The following is a 13,579-nucleotide window of genomic DNA, read 5'->3' as shown; positions in this document are numbered from 1 at the left end:
TGAGACAAACAACCCCACAGCCGTAGATGTGGCCTCACAATTCTTCATGAAGTATTAAATTAATTGAATTTTGCATAACAAACGTTTTTTTTTTTTGGTTACAGCATAACAAACGTTGCTATAACATGATCATCAAAAAGAAAATTTATGTAAAGACAATAAACATAATATGTCAGATTCTAATTTGTTCTAGATGGTGGGTAAATGGTGATTTTGAAATTAAATAATTTAGAGTTATAATTTTATCCAACAAACTAAATTTATTTTTACAGTTGTTTTTAGATTTTAATTTATTTGAAAAATTGTAACAAAGGAATACAATACTCTTAAACATGATTTTTTTAAAATATTTTTTTTAATAAAAAAGGTACAACAAACAAGCTCTTAGTTTAGTTATAATAATTAAATTTATCACATTATATCTCATATTGCTCAAAAGCCCTTTAAATATAACGAATTGTAGTTTTCGATTACACAATCTATCCGATGTTACAAATCAATGTTGGTTTTTAGGTCGGAGTGTATTTGTCAATCAAATTATTTTAGAGAGTTGGACAACATGAAAAACCTATAAAAACAATCACAGATCACTGATAATTAGCAGCAATAAGCAAAGTGTTTTTTTTTTGGTACAAAGCAATAAGCAAAGTGTTATAAAAGACAAATTTTACAAAGATTGGGACCGACCTTAAACTTTAAAAAACACGAACAAAGATATTTATAGATTATTCAATAAAGAGTTTATAACGAGAATTGAATTCAGACTCTTATGGAGGACACTGAATTTGACCATTTATTATTTGTATGTGTATATATCAAGGTTCCATAGATGATATCAGAACTTGAAAAATAAAAAAGATGATGTCAGAGACTCAAGAACATCTAGAAGATAAAATAAACGTCTTTTTTTTCCTCAATAAATATAGTATTTAATTTATCTTCTTAAGAAACATATTGCAATAAAACTTTTTATATTATTTATTATTGTCCATGAGGAATGCCGGATGCAGAAATCTGTTACAATGGCCAGGTGACGCAATAGCTAATTAGCTATAATATATTCATTTTCGACCAAAAAAAAAAAGCTATAATATATTCACAAATGAAATGAAATGGATGATATTACCTTTTGGTCCATGAAAGATAAAAACTAGTATTAGTTTGGTTCCAACAGTGTTCCAAATATCGTCAAATTAGTCATTTTAAAGATAATTGTTAAGAACACTTCAATTATTGTTAGGGAGTATTTTGACCACGTGCTAATGTATTTTATTTCACAAAATGCTGATCTATTTTTTTTTTTTAAAAAAAAAAATTGGATTGTGCTGATCTATTTTTTTTTAAAAAAAAAAATTTGGATTGATTGTCTGTTGCGGCCAAAACGGCTACAGATTTGTAGATGTTTGCAACCTCACAAAACTTTTTTGTGAATTAAAAAAAAAATTGTGACCATTTTTGGTATAAATGTTTGTGGATAAATAATGAAATAAATTGTGACCATTTATTTTTGATGAAATAATTTCGTCACAAACTTAAAATTTTGGCTGTTTTGGTTGGGTTGTGAGAGCTTTTTTGTAGTGACCCACCAACAATTTCAGAAGAAAGAAAAATAAGAGGTAACAAATGTTTTCAGTACAGAACCAATCGATAATTTCCTTTGTGAAAATGATTTTTTTTTTAAATTGTCCAAAGTTAGAAAAAGAAGAGGAAGAAAACACAATATATTCAACACCTAAAAAAATAGATTTAGCAAGCACTTGTTAACACACCAGATCAAGTTAACCTAAATCTATACTTCCTCCGTATCATAATGACTGAATCATTTGTAAAACAAATATTGTTTCAAACAAAAAATGACTCATTTGACTTTTCAATACAACATTAATTCTTTTTTTCTAAATATAACTCTAGTTAATACTACTTTTATCATTCTCAATTCAATATATTCTACGTTGCATTTATGATAAGGAGGAATGCACCAATAACCGACAAAACACTCAAAACTATTTTTCTCTCTCTTTTACTTTTTTTTTTTTGAAAGATTCTCTCTCTTTTACTTATCCATTTTTTCTTAATACATGTGAAATGAAAATGCTCACTTAATATATGTTGAATGGAAAGAAGAGATGGTGAAGTTAGAATTGTTTACGATAGAATTCTTATATTTGTTTACGAAAGAATATTCATGTGATTTTCTTTCCCTTCTAAATCCTTATTTAACTATCCCTAAAAAAAAAAAAAAACCTTATTTAACTACATATTATTTGTGATTTCTTATGATCCACATTTATTTTTTAAAAGGATCTTTTACAATTCAAGCTCGTTGGATCTTTTACTACTTCATAACGCCTTATTTAACTATCCCTAAAAGAAAAAAAAACCTTATTTAACTACATATTATTTGTGATTTCTTATGATCCACATTTATTTTTTAAAAGGATATTTTACAATTCAAGCTCGTTGGATCTTTTACTACTTCATAACGCCTACATATTATTTGTGATTTCTTATGATCCACATTTATTTTTTAAAAGGATCTTTTACAATTCAAGCTCGTTGGATCTTTTACTACTTCATAACGCCTTATTTAACTATCCCTAAAAAAAAAAAACCTTATTTAACTACATATTATTTGTGATTTCTTATGATCCACATTTATTTTTTAAAAGGATCTTTTACAATTCAAGCTCGTTGGATCTTTTACTACTTCATAACGCCTACATATTATTTGTGATTTCTTATGATCCACATTTATTTTTTAAAAGGATCTTTTACAATTCAAGCTGGTTGGATCTTTTACTACTTCATAACGTCTGGATCAACAACATGAGAAGATTCAAGTCCATTTATTTTAGAAGAAAGAAAGTTTTATCTTAAATTGATAGTTACAATCTAAGGGACAAACTTATTCATTCATTCATTTTTTTCTCGATCTATATACAAATTTATTGTTTAAGATGTTCTAACTCAGCTAAATCCAAATCTTATTTTCCCAAATCAAAACTCACACCATTGTAGTTTCACTATTTCCCCGTTTGCCACAATCATTTCGTATCCTTTGTTCATGGTCTAACCCGCAAGTCAGCCTTTGGTTTTGAGTTTCACCCTCAGATTTTGGGTTTGCATGGAGGACAAAATAAAATATTCACATATTTAGGGTTCCAATGGTGATTATTTGCATAGGGCAAAATAACTTCCTAAAGGCATCATGCCATTGGAATGTGGTTTGAAGGGTTTCTGGTTCATTCCTCATGGAAAAAGTAATTGCATTTTCCAAAATAATTACTAATTAAAACTTTAACAAATTTAATGATATCATTTATAAAATATCATTCATTTAATTTAAAGTTAAGGTTCAAATAATCTTGTATTCTAAAGAAACAAATTGTAGTGAAGGATAAGTTGGAGAAAACAACTATCTTTTTAAGATACCATAGGGGTTTATTATTTATTTTTGGTCAAGTGGTTAGTGAATAGTGACTAAAAAGAACTTCACCTTTTATGATGAATAAACAGGTTGTTCGGGGTTCGAAAATCGATCTGTGGATACATTATGTCTTTATCAATTGAGCTAAGTTCACATGCACATAAAAATTAAATTATACTAAATTATTTTGTTAAAGGGTATGTATTATTTATTTATTCATAGGAAAATGCTAAATAATGTCTCTTGGGATATTCTTTAAGCACCTAAAATAGTAAGACTTTATCAAAATCTGTATATTTATTTCCTTGAAAATTAAAATATTTAACTTTTTTAAAAAATAATTTCATTATTAGAATTCTTTAAAAAATGCCACGGAGACATTGTTGACAAAACCCTTATTTATATATTGAGACCAAACCACAAGAAATAGAGAGATGAAGAATATGATTACACAACTAATCCTTCTTTCAAACAAAAAATTGATTACACAACTAATCCAAAGTGTGAGTGAATATTAAATTTGAAGTTCTTTTGACGCCACTGGTTTCGCTAAACTGGATGCAACCCACAAATCTTATTTATTTAGGATAATTGTGAGCTCTTTGATATGGATTGCACATTCCCAATCAAACAAACATATCATTTAGTATAAATTTATAGATACCATATATAGTTCTCTAACTCTACTTTGCACATGTACATAAAAAAAGAGAGGTGATTATTTATAGTTTTAGACTGAACGTCAGATCATAAATAAATGAAGTTCATTCTTAACCCTGAATTGTAAAATTGTCTATTTATACAGAGCAACATGCACCATTAAGAAAGTATCAAAAGCATTTAAACAACTCTTAACAAAGAATTCACGTAAAAAAAAATCTTATCAAAGAATTTTCATGAGTTGATTCAAATGAAAAAATGTATTAAGTCACGAGTAAACACATTCAATCACGAATAAACATACCATATTAATTTGAATCTCAAATCCATGAAAAAGACACACATTTTAGAGTACTTTCTTTGATTTTATTAATTATTTTAAAAATCTCTCACAAAGGATAGCATTACAACTCTTTTTTTTTTTGCCAGCAAACAAAGATATGTTATTATTCAAACTTATAAGACAAATACAAGTGATATTAAATCCACACAAAGAGATATAGTACAATATTGTAGGTGCAAACTCTTTTTTCTTTTTTTTGTTAACAATGCTGTAAGTGGGAACTGTTCATCAATTTGATGAATGATTAGTCTTCATCAAATAATCGGACTGACCACTTTAATGAAGCCTCATAATTTAATTATGTTTTTGCATCCAAAAAACTGAATTGAAACCTTTCTTAAGGAATCAATTATTTCCACTTGAACCACATGAATGTTAGTTGTTTTTCTTGAACGTTTAGGGGTTACAAAACATGTATTATTCTGAAAGTTGGAAGCAAGATGAACAGGACAAGGGCAATATAAGTCTGATTAAACAAAAACTGTAGATTTTAAAATATTTTATAAAAAATAAAGATAATTTTAGTAAAATTTTGTATATAAAAATTAAAAACATGTTTGAAAATACTAAAAACATTTCTTGTTTTTCTTCTACAAATAGCTTAGCAGTGAAATTCACACTCACTATTTATAAAAAAAAAAAAAATATTCACACTCACTAAAAAAATCAAAGAGGGTTTTCCGCATTTAATTCTTAGATGTTTCTGAAGGTGAGAAAAACACAAGAAGGGGGGTTGAATTGTGTTTTAGAAAAATTCTTCGTTTCTCCTAAAAACTGAACACACTGATCAGAAGCTAAGCGAGACAGCTTCTGAAGTGATAATCAGAATCTAAATGCAGCGGAATAAAACAGAGAGAGAGAGAAGAAGAACGACACAAAGCAATTATACTGGTTCCTTCCACAATCCGGAAGTAGTCCAGTCCCCCTTGCACTTCCAAGGAGATTTCACTATGAGTAATATCTGATTACAAATGCTCAAGCACACAAGCAAGAGACTTCCAATGCTCAAGCACACAAGCAAGAGACTTCCAATGCTCAAGCACACAAGCAAGAGACTTCCTGCTCAAGCACAACTGCAAGAGACTTCCTAACTAAACAAAATTACACAGAAAATTGTTTAAGGTTGAACACTTGATATACAATCAGAGGTGCTCACAATACAAATCAGATACAGACTCAATGGACTTAAGAATTTCTAAGATATGACTTTGAGACACAGAAATTCTAAGTGAATGCAGAACAATTTCAGCAGAGGTTTGGTACTTGTGAAAATCTTGTGAGTCTTTCGTTCAGCGTTCTTGCATTACCAATTCTCTAGGTCTTCACTCCTTTATATAGAGGTGTGAGAGAGACGTTGTGAAATTGCCAGCACACCAAAGAGTCGTTGTTGAAGCTTGATCTTTCACCAATAATCTTTTGCCTGATTTGGCTGTTGTCCTATGAAGAACAAATTTGAAATCCATTCCTTATCCAAAGGAACATCTATGCAGGCGAAACCGTATTCTGGAGCTGTTTTCTTGTCCTGTAGCGCGGACACAAAACAGAGTAGTGGAGAACGTGTTTGTACAATTCGTACAAAGTACAATGTCAACGCTTTCGTCCAAATTGCAAACACACGCCTTCAAACACCTTTGAAATGACCGTTGCAAACTCCACTAATCCTTTGTTTGTGTTTTCGAATCCAATAGACAGCTTTTGCATTGATAATTCTTCAATTCTTGATTCTTTGCAAATCCAGTTGATATTCAGCTTCTGGTGAAATGGCTTCTGATGAGGCAGCTTCTGATGATGCAGCTTCTGATGATATGACTTCTGCAGCTTCTGATGACGCAGCTTCTGATGATGTGGCTTCTGGACCTCTTGTCTTCAGAAGCACTATTCTTCAGGAGCAGCTTACTTCAGGAGCGCTATTTCTTCAGGAGCAGCTTGACTTCAGGAGCGCTTTTTCTCTTCAGTAGCAAGTTGCCTTCAGGAGCGTCCAAGCTTCAAATTTTTGTTGTTTCCATAGCTCTTTATTTGCTCATTCAGAACCAATGATGATGTAACTTTATAATTATGGTCCTGTACACTTGAACAAATATTAGCTAGTCCAATTTACAATTTTTAATACCTTGTTATCATCAAAACCCTTTAAGGTTCATTGTTAAACACATTTTGTTCCAACAATCTCCCCCTTTTTGATGATGACAAACAAAAGTATTTAAAATTGATCAATTGTTGTTAATCTAATTAACAAGTTGACTTTGGGGTTCTGAGGTTTGTAAGCTCAGAATCTGAGGTTTGTAAGCTCAAACTCCCCCTGAGTCTGATAGTCTTTAAGGTGAGGTTTGTAAGCTCCCCCTAAGTTCTATCCAGGTTAATTAAATTCATTTTTCGCGCAATAATATTATCAGAGCTTAAAAACAAAATTGAATCATTGAAAGAATTAACTTATAGATAAGAAGAATGGTTCAATTAATTTTACTTGAATTTTGATACTCCTTCGTTCGTTCATAGCTTATACCAATAAGGTAAAAAAAAAATGATAGAAGGTTTTCAAAAATTTCAAATGCCATTAATGGGGCTCAGAGCCTTTAAATACTTGTCACATATACTCCCCCTTTTGTCATTATCAAAAAAAATTAAAATAAATTTAAGCATAAAAGACAAAAAGAAATGAGAAAAACTCAAACAGGAGAGAGTATAAAAGAAAGTGAGCTAAATAAGTCAGAGCAAAATATATGAACATGTATATCAATTGTCAGAAGCAGCTAAACAGTCAGAATCAGTAAGCATTCAGAAGCAAGAGAAATAAGACAAGATGGTTTCAGAAGCAAGGACTAAGAAATTTTAAAACAGACAACAAACAAAGAAAAACACAAGGGTGTGCAACTAAGGGTTGGTTTGTTGTTGTTTCTTCATCTCTTCCATTTCTTCAATCTTCTTCTTCAACAGTTCTTCAAGTTGTTGTTGCCTCTGAAGAAGAGCTTGTTCCCTTTCTCTAGCTTCTTGCTGCTGCTGTGCCATCTGTTTCTTCAGAAGCTTACACAGCCTTGCTTCTCTGGTCAAGTAATCCGTTTCAAAGAAGAAAGGCTGGTTTGCCAGGAGCAGTGTAGAACTTCTTACTCTAAGACTCTGATTCACTTGCTCCATTAGCCTTCTGACTGAAGCTTGCTTGACTCTGATGCATTTGGCCTTGATTTCTTCAATAACCCCAGCTGCCCGGTTTTGAAGAGATGCCCAGGAGTCTTCATATGCACCTGTGAGATCAATTGTCCTTCTTTGATCCACCAGATTATGCATCTGACTCAAGATTGTGAGAAGCTCAGAATTAATATATCCAGATTCCAGGATGTTTGTGGGTGGATGATCAAGGGTTTCAAGATCAGAATCACTGATTTCTAAATCTTGAATGGGGTTAGGAATTGGAAAGGTAAGGTGTGTTTGTGTGTTTGAAGACGAAGGCTGGTCAGAATCAATGTGTGTGGTGGAGGTTGAGTCTTGAACATTGACTTGAGAGATGTCAACATCCATGGGAGTTGGTTCTGGAGAGTGTTCAGGTAAAGGTTGAAATTCAGTTTCAGTTGGTGGTTGTTGTAGTGAAGTTGTTGTTTGATTGTTGAGTTGGTGGTCAATGATGGCTATTGGTGATTGTGGGGGTGTTGTGGGTTTTTGTGGTTCAGGTGTTTGTTGATGGGGGTTTTCTGAAACAACATTTTCAGAAGCAGCTGCTTCTGGAGTTGCTTCAGAGGCCTTTTCTGTTGTAGACTCAACATTTTCTGGAGGAATCATGTTGAGAGGTTGAATGTTAAGAGGTTGAGGGTGAAGGCGAAAAATAGTATCAATGACTCTTTCTCTCTGCTCAGCCAGTTCAGCCAACTTCTCATTAATTATGTGACCAACTGGTTCATAAGTAGTTGACTGAGAGGGCTTATCGTTGGTTTTGGTTGATGTTGATTGGCTTTTTACTGGTTTTCGAAACAGTTGAGCTAAGGGTATATCATCATCAGAATCATCAGAGTCTGATAATGATTTGGATGCGGAATCTGATGATATATTAATTACCTTCTCTGGTTCAGGATCAGAATCCTCTTGAGCAAACTCACTGGTCATCTGCAACATTTTCTTGGCTTCTGAGACTACAGACTCTTGTAGCTCAGCAGCAATTTCCAAGACTTTTTCAGCTGCTGCCTTCTTCTCTTGTAACTCCTTTAACTCCAAATCAGAAGCATCTTGAGCTGTAGAGGTGATATGAGGAAAATCCTTGGTCCTCCTCAAGGCTGGCTTCCTCTTCCTCTTTGGTATAGCAGGTTGATCAAGAGAAATGCCAACATCCATGATCAACCTGGAATCCATGTCTTCAATGGCTTCTTCAATAGAAGGTACTGATGAACTACCAATTTTGAGCTTGTCAGTAGCAACTTTTGCCTTTTTAGCAGGTTGTTCAACCTCTAGATATTGCTCTGCAGTTATCTTCCTTTTTGACTTTCTGCCTCTGGCTCGTGGCAGAGCACCACCATACATTTCCTCTGGAATATCTTCCAATCTGATTCTCTCATTGGTTGCCTCAAAATGTTCCTTGATATAGTACATCTGCACTTCAATGGGATCCTTCTTGCAGATGGGTGGAAAGTCCTTCATAAGATCAGACTTAACAAATGATTCACTTAAATCAGTTTGAAGTTTGGTGACTTCACTGATTAGCTTCATATTCAAGAGAGTATGAGCATTAATGAATTTTCCAGTTTTTGTGTCAAGTAGCTGATCTGTGAAGCCTTGAGATTGACTGAGACTGTCCAAGATACCTCCTTGATAGAATATCTCTGAGAGGAGTCTTCCATAAGGAACCAAGGGTTTATCCAGTAGCTGACTCTGTTTCAAACACTCTACCAAGTACTTGAACATGTATTTGGGCACATTCACCTTTTCCTTCTTGATGAAGTGCTGGAGAAGGACCTTCTGAGCTAGATTTGGTTTTACACAGTCACCACTTGGAAACAGGTTCTCATTCTGAATCTTCAGAAGCATCTTAGTTTCCATGCTCAATTCAGCATATTTCTTCTCCTTCTCAGAATTGTATATCACCAAGTTGGCTTGCTTTTTCCAAATGCGTTTTTCAGCAGCATCTGAAAGATCAATTCCAGAGTAGTATCCAGAGGCTGCAGCCTTGAGAACATACTTTATGTGCCATTGTGCAAGTCTTACTGGAATACCACAGATGCTGGACCTGATTTCATCTTCAACAAATGGCGCAAGACCCATTTCTTCTCTTGTTTTCCCTTCTAATTCAGGATACATTAGCACCATCTGACTTTCCTCAGCTAAGGATGCCGCTTTGTTGTAGAATTTTGCTCTTACCCAGAAGTGTCTAACCAGAGCTTCATATGTTGGTCCATTCAACATTTTGAAATAATCCATGAGTCCTTGCTCTTCATAGTAGCTTCTGATTGAACACCTATGAAAATTCAGAGAATCAAAGTCCACTGGATTCTCTATTTGAACCTGCAAATCCCATTCTTCCAATTTCATGCTTCTTCCTCTGTAGTCATATTCAGGGACCATTCGTGAAGTAGATACTGAATCTTCTCGTTGCGAGCTTGATGATGCCATTTGATGATTGACGAAGACTTGAAGAAGATGAAGATTTTAGGGTTCTAAGGTTGAGAGAATGCGCTTACTTCGCAAGAGGTTTGAGAGCAAATGTGTTTGTTGTGAGTGAGTAGTGTGTGAATTGACAAAGTGTTAAAAGTAAAACGATTGCAATTCAAAAGAGACAAACAAACATAACATTAATGACAAAATTGGGGGCGCGTGAAAAGTACTTTCAAAGCTTTTAAATCATCATTGCCCTTTTAGTTATACACCAACACATACAGGCCACGTAAGAAGTTCACAGAGTAACTACCAAGTTAGTGGGCCAAAAGTTACTTTTTAAAAGGTAACTTCCAACGTTTCCACTAATTCAACTATTCAGAAGCAATAAATCCAGCTTCTGGACTTCAGATGCTGACGTCATCATCAGAAGCGAGTTTTCCTCAGAACCTCAATAAAGAGCTTCTGATGGACTACTGCTTCTGAACTAACTTCAGAACCTAAAATCCTATTCAGGAGCAAGCAAGCATTTAATCAGATACAAAGTGCATGTTCAAATTTTTCTTTATAAAATCAAATCTTTCAACAGTTAAAGGCTTAGTAAATATATCAGCCCATTGATTTTCAGTATCAATGAATTGTATATCTAAAATTCCTTTTTGAACATAATCTCTGATAAAATGGTGTTTGATTTCAATGTGCTTCGCTCTTGAATGCAAAATTGGATTTTTAGACAAACAAATAGCAGCAGTATTATCACAATAAATGGGAATACTGTTAGCAGTTATCTGATAATCTTCCAACTGATGTTTCATCCAAAGTAGTTGTGTACAACAACTTGCAGCTGAAATGTATTCTGCTTCTGCTGTAGACATAGCAATAGTTGTTTGTCTTTTGCTAGCCCAGGATATAAGATTATCACCCAGAAATTGACAATTGCCACTGGTTGACTTTCTTTCAATCCTATCACCAGCATAATCAGCATCACAGAATCCAATTAGCTTATAATCTAAGGATTTCCTATAAAGGAGTCCAAGATTGGTTGTTCCTTTCAAATACCTGAAGATTCTCTTGACAGCAGTCATATGAGATTCTCTAGGATCTGATTGGAATCTTGCACACAAGCATACACTGAATAAAATATCTGGCCTAGATGCAGTGAGGTATAACAAAGAACCAATCATACCTCTATACAGCTTCTGATCTACTTTAGTTCCTTCATCTTCTTTGCTCAGGTTGCACGTAGGATGCATTGGAGTGTTCATCACTTTACAATCTTCAAGTTTGAACTTCTTCAGAAGCTCCTTTGTGTACTTTGATTGATGAACATAGACTCCATCTTTGCATTGATTGATTTGAATGCCAAGGAAGAACTTCAGCTCTCCCATCATGCTCATTTCAAATTCATCCTGCATTAACTCAGAAAATTCCTTGCAAAGAGATGCATTAGTAGAACCAAATATTATATCATCAACATATATTTGCACAACAAGAATATCTTTCCCAAGGGTCCTTCTGAAGAGTGTAGTGTCAACCTGTCCTCTCTTAAAATCATTTTTGATTAAGAAATTACTTAGTCTATCATACCAAGCTCTGGGAGCTTGTTTCAAGCCATATAGTGATTTCTTCAATTTAAAAACATGGTCAGGATATTTAATATCCTCAAATCCAGGAGGTTGCTTAACATACACTTCTTCTTCTATGACACCATTGAGAAATGCACTCTTGACATCCATCTGATATAATATTATGCCATGATTAACTGCATAGGAAAGAAGTAACCTGATTGCTTCCAATCTTGCAACTGGAGCAAACGTTTCAGTGTAATCAATGCCTTCTTGTTGACTATACCCTTGTGCAACAAGTCTGGCTTTGTTTCTTGTTACTTCACCTTGCTCATTCAGCTTGTTTCTGAATACCCATTTTGTTCCAATAATGTTCTTGTGCTGAGGTTTGGGTACCAGATCCCACACATCATTTCTTTGAAATTGATTCAACTCTTCTTGCATAGCTAGGATCCATCCATCATCTGAAAGTGCTTCATCAACTGTTGTAGGTTCAATCATTGAGATTAGTCCAATCATTGACTCTTCTTGTCTGAAATGTGATCTTGTTCTTCTTGGACTATCTTTGTTTCCAATGATTAGCTCTTCAGGATGTGAAGACTTGTGTTTGAATGTGTTTCTGGGAGGATCTTCTTGATGTGAGTCATCTTGTGCTTCATCAGAAGCAGCTTCATCTTGTGCTTCTGATGTGGGTTCAGCTTCTGGACTATCTTCAGACTCAGCTATCTGATCAGGTTCTGGAGTAGCTTCAGGAACCTGTATCTCTGCAAAACTTTCACCTTGCTTTGAAGTTTTATCTTCAAGCTCTTTGTCATCAAATTTAACGTGCATAGATTCTTCAACACAGAGTGTTTCTGAATTATACACCCTGTATGCCTTTGACCTTTCAGAGTAACCTAAAAAGATTCCTCTTTGGGCCTTGGCATCAAATTTCTTTAGGTAGAGCTTGTTGTTCAGAATGTAACATGTACATCCAAATTGATGAAAGTAAGAGATATTGGGTTTTCTTCCTTTAAAGAGTTCATATGCTGTTTTCTCCAAAATAGGTCTAATATAGATCCTGTTTTGAACATAGCATGCTGTATTCACTGCTTCTGCCCAAAAATGTTTTGGTAAATTGTTTTCATGAATCATGGTTCTGGCCATTTCTTGTAAAGTTCTATTCTTTCTCTCTACAACCCCATTTTGTTGTGGTGTTCTAGGAGAAGAGAATTCATGGAAAATTCCATGTTTTTCACAAAAAGCTTCAAATGGCTCATTTTCAAATTCTCCACCATGATCACTTCTGACTTTCAAAATTTTTGATTCTTTTTCAGATTGAATTTGAGTGCAGAAGCTACTGAATACATCACACGCAACATCTTTACTCTTTATGAATTTCACCCAAGTCCATCTGCTGTAATCATCAACAATGACTAATCCATATCTACTTCCATATAAGGATGCAGTACTTACTGGTCCAAATAAATCAATATGGAGTAATTCTAAAGGTCTTGAGGTTGAAACAATATCTTTTGTTTTAAAAGATGATTTCACAATTTTCCCTCTCTGACATGCACCACAGAGTGCATCTGAATAATAGTCAATGTCTGGTAGCCCTTTCACAAGTTGTAACTTACTAAGCTTAGAGATTAACCTCCAGTTAGCATGTCCCAACCTTCTGTGCCACATCCATTTCTTATCATTCACTGATAGTAGGCACATCACCTTCTGATCAGCCAGTTCAGAAAAATTGATTTTATAGACATTGTCAACTCTCTTTCCTTTGAACACAATGGATTTGTCTTCCTTGTTGATTACTGTACAGTTGGGTTTTTCAAAAAGCACATCATAACCATTATCACAAAATTGACTAATGCTCAAAAGGTTATGTTCAAGACCATCTACCAACCATACATTATTAATTGAGGTAGAGGAGTTACCAATAGTTCCTGTACCTATGATCTTGCCTGACTGGTTGCCTCCAAATTTCACATTTCCTCCCTCTTTCATTGTTAGGCTGAGGAACATGGA

This window comes from Medicago sativa, chromosome 4 (assembly GCF_051527215.1).
Source record: "Medicago sativa cultivar Bolivia chromosome 4, Bolivia_mono, whole genome shotgun sequence".
NCBI classification, from domain to species: domain Eukaryota; kingdom Viridiplantae; phylum Streptophyta; class Magnoliopsida; order Fabales; family Fabaceae; genus Medicago; species Medicago sativa.
This window is presented reverse-complemented; position numbering follows the sequence as displayed.